General features: G+C 44.6%; 1 long non-coding RNA gene across 5 annotated transcripts; it reads right to left on the bottom strand.

Moving 5' to 3' along the window:
- Nucleotides 1-207: 207 nt before the first annotated feature.
- LOC141551347 (uncharacterized) lies at nt 208-6,112 on the bottom strand. 5 transcript variants are annotated; one of them, XR_012484847.1, is made up of 4 exons: nt 5,716-6,112; nt 4,102-4,144; nt 828-1,994; nt 208-517 (listed from the first exon to the last, which is right to left on the bottom strand). It is a non-coding gene; the product is annotated as an uncharacterized LOC141551347 (long non-coding RNA). The 5 variants fall into 5 exon arrangements; XR_012484870.1 differs by having other exon boundaries at nt 208-994; nt 1,112-1,994; XR_012484868.1 differs by having other exon boundaries at nt 208-1,209; nt 1,618-1,994; nt 5,716-6,106.
- Between the last annotated feature and the right edge of the window lie 5,829 nt (nt 6,113-11,941).

Genomic DNA, 11,941 nt, shown 5'->3' with positions numbered 1-11,941 from the left:
TTCGCCCGTTGAAGGGCAGCCTCTTAGTTTCCAGTTCTTTGTCATCAAAAGTTCCTATAAATATTTTAGAATGTAGAGGTTCTTTTTCTTTTTCCCTAATCAGCTTGAGCAACAGACTTATTGGTGGTTTTTCTGGTATAAAGGGTATACACAAAGACAATGGTCTCTTTTAATTAAAAATTCTCCTCCTATCCATAAGGCTGATAGACAATGTGTATTTTCTTTTATTTTTCTTATAATGTCTCCCTTAATATCTAGGTCATGAAACTATTCTGATAAACAGCCTCAGGTCAAGGGAGGCCCCCTCGGGTCACAGGATGCCCCCTCGAGTCACAGGATGCCCCCTCAGGTCACGGGATGCCACCTGGGGTCTCAGGATGCCACCTTGGGTGTCAGGATGCCATGCCTGGGCACTGGATGCCACCTTGGGTCACAGGATGGTGGTAACAGGATGGCAGCTCGGGTCTCAGGATGCCACATCTGGTCACGGGATGCCACCTTGGGTCACTGGATGGCACTGAGGATTACAGGAAAGCCACTAAGGGTCACAGGATGTCAGTAACAGGATGCCCCCTTGGGTCACGGGATGCCCACTCGGATCACAGAATGCCACCTTGGGTCACAGGATGGTGGTAACAGGATGCCACCTTGGGTCACGGGATGCCCGCTCGGGTCACGGGATGCCCCTTTGGCTCACAGGATGCCCCCTTGAGTCACAGGATGCCCGCTCGGGTCACAAGATGCCCCCTTGGGTCACAGGATGCCACCCTGGGTCACGGGATGCCCCATCCGGTCAGGGGATGCCCCCTTGAGTCATGGGATACCACCTTGGGTCACAGGATGTCAGTAACAGGATGCCCCCTTGGGTCATAGGATACCCGCTCGGGTCACGGGATGCCACCTTGGGTCACAGGATGGTGGTAACAGGATGGCAGCTCGGGTCTCAGGATGCCACATCTGGTCACGGGATGCCACCTTGGGTCACTGGATGGCACTGAGGATTACAGGAAAGCCACTAAGGGTCACAGGATGTCAGTAACAGGATGCCCCCTTGGGTCACGGGATGCCCCCTTGGGTCACGGGATGCCCCCTTGGGTCACGGGATGCCCACTCGGGTCACAGGATGCCACTTTGGGTCACAGGATGGCGGTAACGGATGCGGTCTCAGGATGCCACGTCTGGTCATGGGATGCGCATGACTGGATGCCACTGAGGATTACAGGAAAGCCACTAAGGGTCACAGGAGCATCACCGAGGGTGCAAAGGAATCTGGGACTTGGGCTGGACAGGGTGGGGAGGGGGAAAGGGAGGGGGGCAGCGGGGAGCCCGCCCTCCCCGTGGCAGAGGTGGGGCAGCGGCTGAGGGACTCTGCAGTGGTACCAGTAATGAGAATGGGTGCACCTCGTGGGAATCAGGCTTTCACAGCGGGTGGGATAGCCGGTGCTAGCACTGGGCTCTGGTTGTTGGATGCGGTGCCCTTTATTCTAAGGATGAGGTTAGGCCCCTGGGTGACCTCCTGGGGCTCACTAAGACACGGGCCAGTGAGTCTGGCACCGAGCGGGCACGTCATCCCTCGGGGTTTGACATGAAATAGTCCGGGCCCTCCACGCTGCCCACCCTTCTCCGGAGCTCCTGGGGCCCAGGGCAAGCAGAGGGACCCCCTGGGGACAGGACTGGGAGCTTCCTCCTCCGAAGCGCCCCAGGGTCTTTCTCCACAGGATCAGGTGGTGGATTTTGAGGCAGGGCCTTCCTATTTGATCTGATGTCCGGCAGAGGCCCAATTGATGCGGTCCCCAAAATGAGAGGCACTCTTGATGTCACAGTTGGAGTCACAAATCTCTTCTTCAGAGCACTGAGTGCCTCTAAATAATTTTTTCTTGTCCGCTGGCTTTTTCCCTGGTCTCCGTTTAGATGGCTGACATTACTGGGAGTTACAAGGGGGGCAATTCGCACAGCGTGACCCCGGACCATTAGTCTCTCCTCATTGTGAATGTCTGTGGAGGAAGACATGACCATATGACCAAAGGGGAAGGAATCAGGAAACACATGCTGTGTGGTGTGGGAAAGATACAGTAGCCCAGGGTTTATGATCTACCAAGAGTGATACCTGGCCTTCGGAGCACAAGCGAACCCTTGACAGCATGCTTTTGCCTACATTCTCCCTCGGTACTCACTTGGAGCAAGAGCAAGAGAAAATATCATTACTCCTCATTTTTCTAATAAATCACTTATTTGTGCGGGGTTGTCTGCATGGGGTCAGCCCCTTAGACCGGGAGCTCCTTCAGGCCATGGACAGCACTGGCCTATTCTTTGTATCCCCTCCCATTGCTGGGCCCACAGTAGATGAGTAATCAATGTTTATCAACTCTGACCCCCACTCATTCTTCCCCCTTTCTCACCATTTAAATTCTGCACTCTGGTTTCCCACATTCTCATTCAGTTGAGTTTTACTAATTGGAATGAAAAATTATTCCTATCACCCCCAAAGAAAAAAAGGGATTTTTAACATTTTAATTTATTTACTTAATATTTTTCCCAGCTTACTTTCAAAACATTTTCCTTACATTTATTTATCAGATTTTTGCTTTGTACATCTTTCCCTATAATGAAGAAACTCCACTGAAAATTAGCAAAACATTTCCATAAAAATTGTGGGGGAAAAATCCAGACATCTCTCACCCTCCTGAAAAATAAAATGCCTTCAGAAAAAATAAGTGAAAAATAAAAAGATAAAGAGGGAAATAGAGAATGTTTCCATTTGTCTTCAGACACAATCATTCCTTCTCTGTGAACTGAAATCAGCCCTTCAATATCTGAACTTCTTCAGAGTAGTTGTGGAGGATTGTGTCACTGAGAATAACAAAATCTGTTTTAGCTCGTCCTCTCAGAACACTGCTATCCTTCCATGTATGGCCTATATGACTGCGTTCATGGAGGATTTCCCACATTTTTTCCAGAGAAGATACTGCTCTTCATTTCCCAGAGAGCAATGTTATTCCATCAGAGAAACTTGCTTTAAAATCACTTTTATATTTAATTGTATTTCCCCCCACTTATTCTCTCTCTTTTCACTCTGTCTCTCCTCAAAAGTGTTTCACTACGGATCACTGACTCCCACAAAATGACCTGTTCTTTGGTGACCCCCCCTTCCCATATTCCCTTCCAGCCCCAGTTTCCTGCAGTCTAAGATAAAGGGCGATATCCCTATTCAGTATTTATGGTGTCTCCTATTTAAACCAGAACTGATGAGAGTAAGGTGTTCTCAACCAACCTCTTCTCTCCCTCTTTCGCTCCACTGGAAAAAAACTTTTCACACCTTTATTTCTCATGGCAGATAATTTTCCCCATTCCGCTTTTCCCTTTTCCTGGTACATACCCATCCCTCTCCTTTCCAACACTTAAAAATTGAAAAAAAAAGATATTATCCATTTCTATTCACCTCACACCCCTTATTATCTAGTGAGATATATACATATCCTTATACTGAAAATTTATGTATAGTCCTTCTAATGGACAGAAGATTGAGAACGAAACAGAAAAAGCCTAAAACACTTCCACGTATATTGATCCTGCTACAGTCTCTCTCTGGAGCTCTCTCCCCCAACTGCCACATAACTTCTGTTGGACATTTTGACCCGGATGTCCAATTGCTTGGGAATCTCAAAATATGCAAAACAGAATCTGTTCTTTGTCCCACACCCTCTGCCCTCTTCTGAAATTCCCTTTTCTGTCACCAGGGTTGCAGGCTCAGCCATCCTCCACTCTTCCCTTCGCTCAGCCCACATATCATATATTGACTGAGGCATCTTCTGATTCCTTGCTCAACATTCCCCCCCCCTGAGGTATTCTTTTCTTTGCTGCCATAGCTAGCAACCTGGGCCCCTGTCCACCTGTCTCCTAAGCTCCTCTGATAGCCTCGGTGTTCCATGAAGATTAGGCCCTCTGACATTAGTCTTGTATTTTCTCTCTTTCTCTGGCATATTCCAGTTGATGTACTTTGATTCCTCCCTCTTTAAATGAATTTTGTGGATACATTCCTCATTTAATAGAAGGATTGATTTAAGAACAAATACCACGACATGCTTCTTAATTGATTCTCACCATGGGGATGTACTCTGTTCCTCCTTTGCATGGTCACCTTTTCCTAAGGAAAAAGAATGTCAACAAAAAAATTAGTAAGCTTTGGTTCTCAGAAGTCCCCCATCTTCCCAGCTAAAGGAGCTGCAAGCAGTGCAAGAAGGCTCTAATAGCTCATCAGACACAGCCCAGCCATTGCCTTTCATTGTGGGCAATGTTTTGATACTAGAACCAGCCTCAACACAATTGATAAAAATGATCCATTCCCACAGGTGCCCTTTCCTGTTTCTCTCTTTTCTCCTCTCTCCTCATTATTACAAGGAATCCAAGGCAGCCACTGACACTCTCCTTTGTATCACAAGAGAAGAAAAAGATGAAACTTTTTACATAAAGCGTCTGTCTGCATAAAGAAGAATCTGCCCAATTCATTTGTTTGCTGTGGTGAGTACCATCTGTCAGCCTGCTCAAAGTGCAAAATTTCTGAGAATAATAACCAGAGTCTTGGATTTCACCAGATGCTATGGACCTGTCAGCCTTACAGTGCACTGGCTCCGCACCCTGCCTCTTCTTTCCCTGAAGAGTTTTCTCCTATTTCTGTTCTCAAGTCCACAAGACCTAAGGCAAAGGACTGACCACAATGTGGGTCTGAAGGGCCAGACATAGAGACTTGGGCAAACCTTTCTTAACCCTTTCAGTGCCTTAAAGCCTACCAGCTTTCTAAGAAGTAATGAAAGATGGTCCACCCAACTAGGGGGAGAAAGGGATTTTCCACACCTACATTGTATATCTACAAGCACAATGAACAACCTTGTCCACCCACTCCAGTGAAAAAATCAAAATACAATGGATATACATTTTGAGATTACAAAGAACTTATTTTTTTACTTAATTCACGGTTTGGAGAAAGGGGGAATAGGCTCCAGTAGCTCTCAGAAGGTACCTTGTCAGAAAAAACGTTTAAGAACTTTGATACTATTCTGCCCAATCTCCAAAGGGGTGCACAGCTGTCTGATGGTTCAGCTGGATCCCCCAATGAATCAAACAATAGAATTGTTTGAATGTTCTGAGCAATGAAGACCCGGAGGCAGTCTCAGGCTCACATCAGGGAGAGAGAGGGGGAACTCCTCTATTCTGTCCTTTGTACTGTACTAGACAGCTTTTCCCAATAGACCATCTCCCTGGATCCTTACATCAACCCTGTGAGGAAACTGGCAAACGGGAGAAGTGGTTTCCCTCAGGGACACTGGGCTCTGAGACTGAATTTGAAAGTCAGATCCCCCCAACTGCCAGGTCCATGTCTGTCTGCTACTTAAGAACAGAGGAGCCTCTTCGGGATCACAATGAAAACCCATTTTCTTTGTAGGTGAGTCTCAGAGGGTTTGAGTTCTCTCCCAAGCGTCTACAGAAGTGTCCTCTCTTATGATCTCAGTTGTATTCAGGACACTGAAGACATAGAAACAAGCGTCTTGTCCATTTCCAATTGCTGGCCCAAGGAAGGTCTCTCGTATTAAGCTCTACAACAATGACTTCCCACAAAATTACACACGTCCCCCCAGAATACAAACTCCCTCATTCCTCCTCCTACGTGTATTTGGCTGTGCCCATCCCCAGCATCGTCTGTATCATGGAGCCTCTTACCTGTTGGAGGTTTTACGAGATGCCCCTTCGCTGGCTCGTAAAGTCCCAGTAGAATTCGAAGTAGAATTAGAAAGTGGAAAGAAGAAAAGTTGAAAGAAGAAACCAACACAAATACACACAAACAAACACAGAGAGAAATACACATTCGACTTGCTCGCCCTCTCTGTTGCTCTCTGGCTCACTCCCTCTCTCACTCTCTCTCTCGCACAGAGAACATGGTTACTCAGACTCCTGGCCTTTTATCCTAATACCCCTTTGTGAGGTAGTGATGACATCAAATGCAACCATTTTTCTGTTACATCAGTTACTGCCTTCCAATCTCTGCTATGATTGGAAGACTGGAGTATAAGAGCAGAGAAAGGACGCTTCTTCATTCCATAGTTTCCTGAACCAAAGCCACTCTGCCTTCATTGGATTTCAAAGTCTATTTGCCACAGATTCTCATTAAACAGTTTGGTCATCTCTCCCCTAGAATTTATCTTTATCTTTGAAGATTAAAAATACTTCTCAATTCAATAATGACTGAGAAGCAGTCACAGAATAAGGATTGTGCAGATTCAAATATCTCCCCAGCCAGGATAGCATGACCTCTGAATGGGCTCTAGAGAACTGAGCGAAATAGGAATCAGGGCAAGAATGTGACATCAAGGGCCACTTCTTGTTCCTGGAGGCCTGGGGACAGCCACCTGACTTCTCTGACCATTTAGCTGAGACTTACCAGGGGAGTACAAGCACAGCATTAGATTTCTGGGAGACAGTGTCCCAATTAATAATAATTAAGCCTCTTGAGCTTCTTTTATAAGCTGGCATGGTGAGTCTAAAGCAGTGTGTCCTCTTAAAATGCCATATAATGGTTGTAATTGATAGGTAGTTAACCCTAATTCCAGACACATCCATTGGATATCTCCTATCACTTTCAGAAAGTCATTTAAAATGTTAAACTTCTCTGTTCTTTTTTTATAATTATAAAAATTTTTGACAGTAGATATTTATGAGTAATTTTCTTTATAACATTATCCCTTGTATTCATTTTTCCAAATTTTCCCCTTCCTCTCTATACTCCCTTCCCTAGATGACAGGCAATCCCAAACATTTTACATGTTACAGTATAACCTAGATTCAATATATGTGTGTAAATCCACTTTTCTTGTTGCACGTTAAGTATTAGATTCCGAAGGTATAAGTAACCTGGGTAGATAGACAGTAGTGCTAACAATTTCCATTCACTTCCCAGTGTTCCTTCTCTGGGTGTAGTTATTTCTGTCCATCACTGATCAACTGGAAGTGAGTTGGATCTTCTTTATGTTGAAGATATCCACTTCCATCAGAATACATCCTCCTACAGCATTGTTGTTGAAGTGTACAGCGATCTTCTGGTTCTGCACATTTCACTCAGCAGCAGTTGATGTAAGTCTCTCCAAACCTGTCTGTATTCGTCCTGCTAGTCATTTAATACAGAGCAATAATATTCCATAACCTTCATATACCATAATTTACCCAACCATTTTCCAATTGATGGACATCCATTTATCTTCCAATTTCTAGCCACTACCAAAAGAGAGGCCACATACATTTTGGCACATAAAGGTCCCTTTAACTTCTCTGTTCTTAAAGAAAGTTTTGGTACTGTAAGTACCTTAGGGTATACTTCATATCCTAAATATTGAAAATATTGTCTTTGAATTTTCCCTGGGGCTATATACAATTAGTTGTTCTTTTATGTTTCTATGGTATTTTGTGCACATGCTTTTAACATTTGCAGGCAGTAACTGATGTAACAGAAAAATGGTTGCATTTGATGTCATCACTACCTCACAAAGGGGTATTAGGATAAAAGGCCAGGAGTCTGAGTAACCATGTTCTCTGTGCGAGAGAGAGAGTGAGAGAGGGAGTGAGCCAGAGAGCAACAGAGAGGGCGAGCAAGTCGAATGTGTATTTCTCTCTGTGTTTGTTTGTGTGTATTTGTGTTGGTTTCTTCTTTCAACTTTTCTTCTTTCCACTTTCTAATTCTACTTCGAATTCTACTGGGACTTTACGAGCCAGCGAAGGGGCATCTCGTAAAACCTCCAACAGGTAAGAGGCTCCATGATACAGACGATGCTGGGGATGGGCACAGCCAAATACACGTAGGAGGAGGAATGAGGGAGTTTGTATTCTGGGGGGACGTGTGTAATTTTGTGGGAAGTCATTGTTGTAGAGCTTAATACGAGAGACCTTCCTTGGGCCAGCAATTGGAAATGGACAAGACGCTTGTTTCTATGTCTTCAGTGTCCTGAATACAACTGAGATCATAAGAGAGGACACTTCTGTAGACGCTTGGGAGAGAACTCAAACCCTCTGAGACTCACCTACAAAGAAAATGGGTTTTCATTGTGATCCCGAAGAGGCTCCTCTGTTCTTAAGTAGCAGACAGACATGGACCTGGCAGTTGGGGGGATCTGACTTTCAAATTCAGTCTCAGAGCCCAGTGTCCCTGAGGGAAACCACTTCTCCCGTTTGCCAGTTTCCTCACAGGGTTGATGTAAGGATCCAGGGAGATGGTCTATTGGGAAAAGCTGTCTAGTACAGTACAAAGGACAGAATAGAGGAGTTCCCCCTCTCTCTCCCTGATGTGAGCCTGAGACTGCCTCCGGGTCTTCATTGCTCAGAACATTCAAACAATTCTATTGTTTGATTCATTGGGGGATCCAGCTGAACCATCAGACAGCTGTGCACCCCTTTGGAGATTGGGCAGAATAGTATCAAAGTTCTTAAACGTTTTTTCTGACAAGGTACCTTCTGAGAGCTACTGGAGCCTATTCCCCCTTTCTCCAAACCGTGAATTAAGTAAAAAAATAAGTTCTTTGTAATCTCAAAATGTATATCCATTGTATTTTGATTTTTTCACTGGAGTGGGTGGACAAGGTTGTTCATTGTGCTTGTAGATATACAATGTAGGTGTGGAAAATCCCTTTCTCCCCCTAGTTGGGTGGACCATCTTTCATTACTTCTTAGAAAGCTGGTAGGCTTTAAGGCACTGAAAGGGTTAAGAAAGGTTTGCCCAAGTCTCTATGTCTGGCCCTTCAGACCCACATTGTGGTCAGTCCTTTGCCTTAGGTCTTGTGGACTTGAGAACAGAAATAGGAGAAAACTCTTCAGGGAAAGAAGAGGCAGGGTGCGGAGCCAGTGCACTGTAAGGCTGACAGGTCCATAGCATCTGGTGAAATCCAAGACTCTGGTTATTATTCTCAGAAATTTTGCACTTTGAGCAGGCTGACAGATGGTACTCACCACAGCAAACAAATGAATTGGGCAGATTCTTCTTTATGCAGACAGACGCTTTATGTAAAAAGTTTCATCTTTTTCTTCTCTTGTGATACAAAGGAGAGTGTCAGTGGCTGCCTTGGATTCCTTGTAATAATGAGGAGAGAGGAGAAAAGAGAGAAACAGGAAAGGGCACCTGTGGGAATGGATCATTTTTATCAATTGTGTTGAGGCTGGTTCTAGTATCAAAACATTGCCCACAATGAAAGGCAATGGCTGGGCTGTGTCTGATGAGCTATTAGAGCCTTCTTGCACTGCTTGCAGCTCCTTTAGCTGGGAAGATGGGGGACTTCTGAGAACCAAAGCTTACTAATTTTTTTGTTGACATTCTTTTTCCTTAGGAAAAGGTGAAGAATGCAAAGGAGGAACAGAGTACATCCCCATGGTGAGAATCAATTAAGAAGCATGTCGTGGTATTTGTTCTTAAATCAATCCTTCTATTAAATGAGGAATGTATCCACAAAATTCATTTAAAGAGGGAGGAATCAAAGTACATCAACTGGAATATGCCAGAGAAAGAGAGAAAATACAAGACTAATGTCAGAGGGCCTAATCTTCATGGAACACCGAGGCTATCAGAGGAGCTTAGGAGACAGGTGGACAGGGGCCCAGGTTGCTAGCTATGGCAGCAAAGAAAAGAATACCTCAGGGGGGGGGAATGTTGAGCAAGGAATCAGAAGATGCCTCAGTCAATATATGATATGTGGGCTGAGCGAAGGGAAGAGTGGAGGATGGCTGAGCCTGCAACCCTGGTGACAGAAAAGGGAATTTCAGAAGAGGGCAGAGGGTGTGGGACAAAGAACAGATTCTGTTTTGCATATTTTGAGATTCCCAAGCAATTGGACATCCGGGTCAAAATGTCCAACAGAAGTTATGTGGCAGTTGGGGGAGAGAGCTCCAGAGAGAGACTGTAGCAGGATCAATATACGTGGAAGTGTTTTAGGCTTTTTCTGTTTCGTTCTCAATCTTCTGTCCATTAGAAGGACTATACATAAATTTTCAGTATAAGGATATGTATATATCTCACTAGATAATAAGGGGTGTGAGGTGAATAGAAATGGATAATATCTTTTTTTTTCAATTTTTAAGTGTTGGAAAGGAGAGGGATGGGTATGTACCAGGAAAAGGGAAAAGCGGAATGGGGAAAATTATCTGCCATGAGAAATAAAGGTGTGAAAAGTTTTTTTCCAGTGGAGCGAAAGAGGGAGAGAAGAGGTTGGTTGAGAACACCTTACTCTCATCAGTTCTGGTTTAAATAGGAGACACCATAAATACTGAATAGGGATATCGCCCTTTATCTTAGACTGCAGGAAACTGGGGCTGGAAGGGAATATGGGAAGGGGGGGTCACCAAAGAACAGGTCATTTTGTGGGAGTCAGTGATCCGTAGTGAAACACTTTTGAGGAGAGACAGAGTGAAAAGAGAGAGAATAAGTGGGGGGAAATACAATTAAATATAAAAGTGATTTTAAAGCAAGTTTCTCTGATGGAATAACATTGCTCTCTGGGAAATGAAGAGCAGTATCTTCTCTGGAAAAAATGTGGGAAATCCTCCATGAACGCAGTCATATAGGCCATACATGGAAGGATAGCAGTGTTCTGAGAGGACGAGCTAAAACAGATTTTGTTATTCTCAGTGACACAATCCTCCACAACTACTCTGAAGAAGTTCAGATATTGAAGGGCTGATTTCAGTTCACAGAGAAGGAATGATTGTGTCTGAAGACAAATGGAAACATTCTCTATTTCCCTCTTTATCTTTTTATTTTTCACTTATTTTTTCTGAAGGCATTTTATTTTTCAGGAGGGTGAGAGATGTCTGGATTTTTCCCCCACAATTTTTATGGAAATGTTTTGCTAATTTTCAGTGGAGTTTCTTCATTATAGGGAAAGATGTACAAAGCAAAAATCTGATAAATAAATGTAAGGAAAATGTTTTGAAAGTAAGCTGGGAAAAATATTAAGTAAATAAATTAAAATGTTAAAAATCCCTTTTTTTCTTTGGGGGTGATAGGAATAATTTTTCATTCCAATTAGTAAAACTCAACTGAATGAGAATGTGGGAAACCAGAGTGCAGAATTTAAATGGTGAGAAAGGGGGAAGAATGAGTGGGGGTCAGAGTTGATAAACATTGATTACTCATCTACTGTGGACCCAGCAATGGGAGGGGATACAAAGAATAGGCCAGTGCTGTCCATGGCCTGAAGGAGCTCCCGGTCTAAGGGGCTGACCCCATGCAGACAACCCCGCACAAATAAGTGATTTATTAGAAAAATGAGGAGTAATGATATTTTCTCTTGCTCTTGCTCCAAGTGAGTACCGAGGGAGAATGTAGGCAAAATCATGCTGTCAAGGGTTCGCTTGTGCTCCGAAGGCCAGGTATCACTCTTGGTAGATCATAAACCCTGGGCTGCTGTATCTTTCCCACACCACACAGCATGTGTTTCCTGATTCCTTCCCCTTTGGTCATATGGTCATGTCTTCCTCCACAGACATTCACAATGAGGAGAGACTAATGGTCCGGGGTCACGCTGTGCGAATTGCCCCCCTTGTAACTCCCAGTAATGTCAGCCATCTAAACGGAGACCAGGGAAAAAGCCAGCGGACAAGAAAAAATTATTTAGAGGCACTCAGTGCTCTGAAGAAGAGATTTGTGACTCCGAGTGTGACATCAAGAGTGCCTCTCATTTTGGGGACCGCATCAATTGGGCCTCTGCCGGACATCAGATCAAATAGGAAGGCCCTGCCTCAAAATCCACCACCTGATCCTGTGGAGAAAGACCCTGGGGCGCTTCGGAGGAGGAAGCTCCCAGTCCTGTCCCCAGGGGGTCCCTCTGCTTGCCCTGGGCCCCAGGAGCTCCGGAGAAGGGTGGGCAGCGTGGAGGGCCCGGACTATTTCATGTCAAACCCCGAGGGATGACGT

Source organism: Sminthopsis crassicaudata, chromosome 1, assembly GCF_048593235.1.
Source record: "Sminthopsis crassicaudata isolate SCR6 chromosome 1, ASM4859323v1, whole genome shotgun sequence".
Lineage (NCBI taxonomy): Eukaryota > Metazoa > Chordata > Mammalia > Dasyuromorphia > Dasyuridae > Sminthopsis > Sminthopsis crassicaudata.
This window is presented reverse-complemented; position numbering and strand designations above follow the sequence as displayed.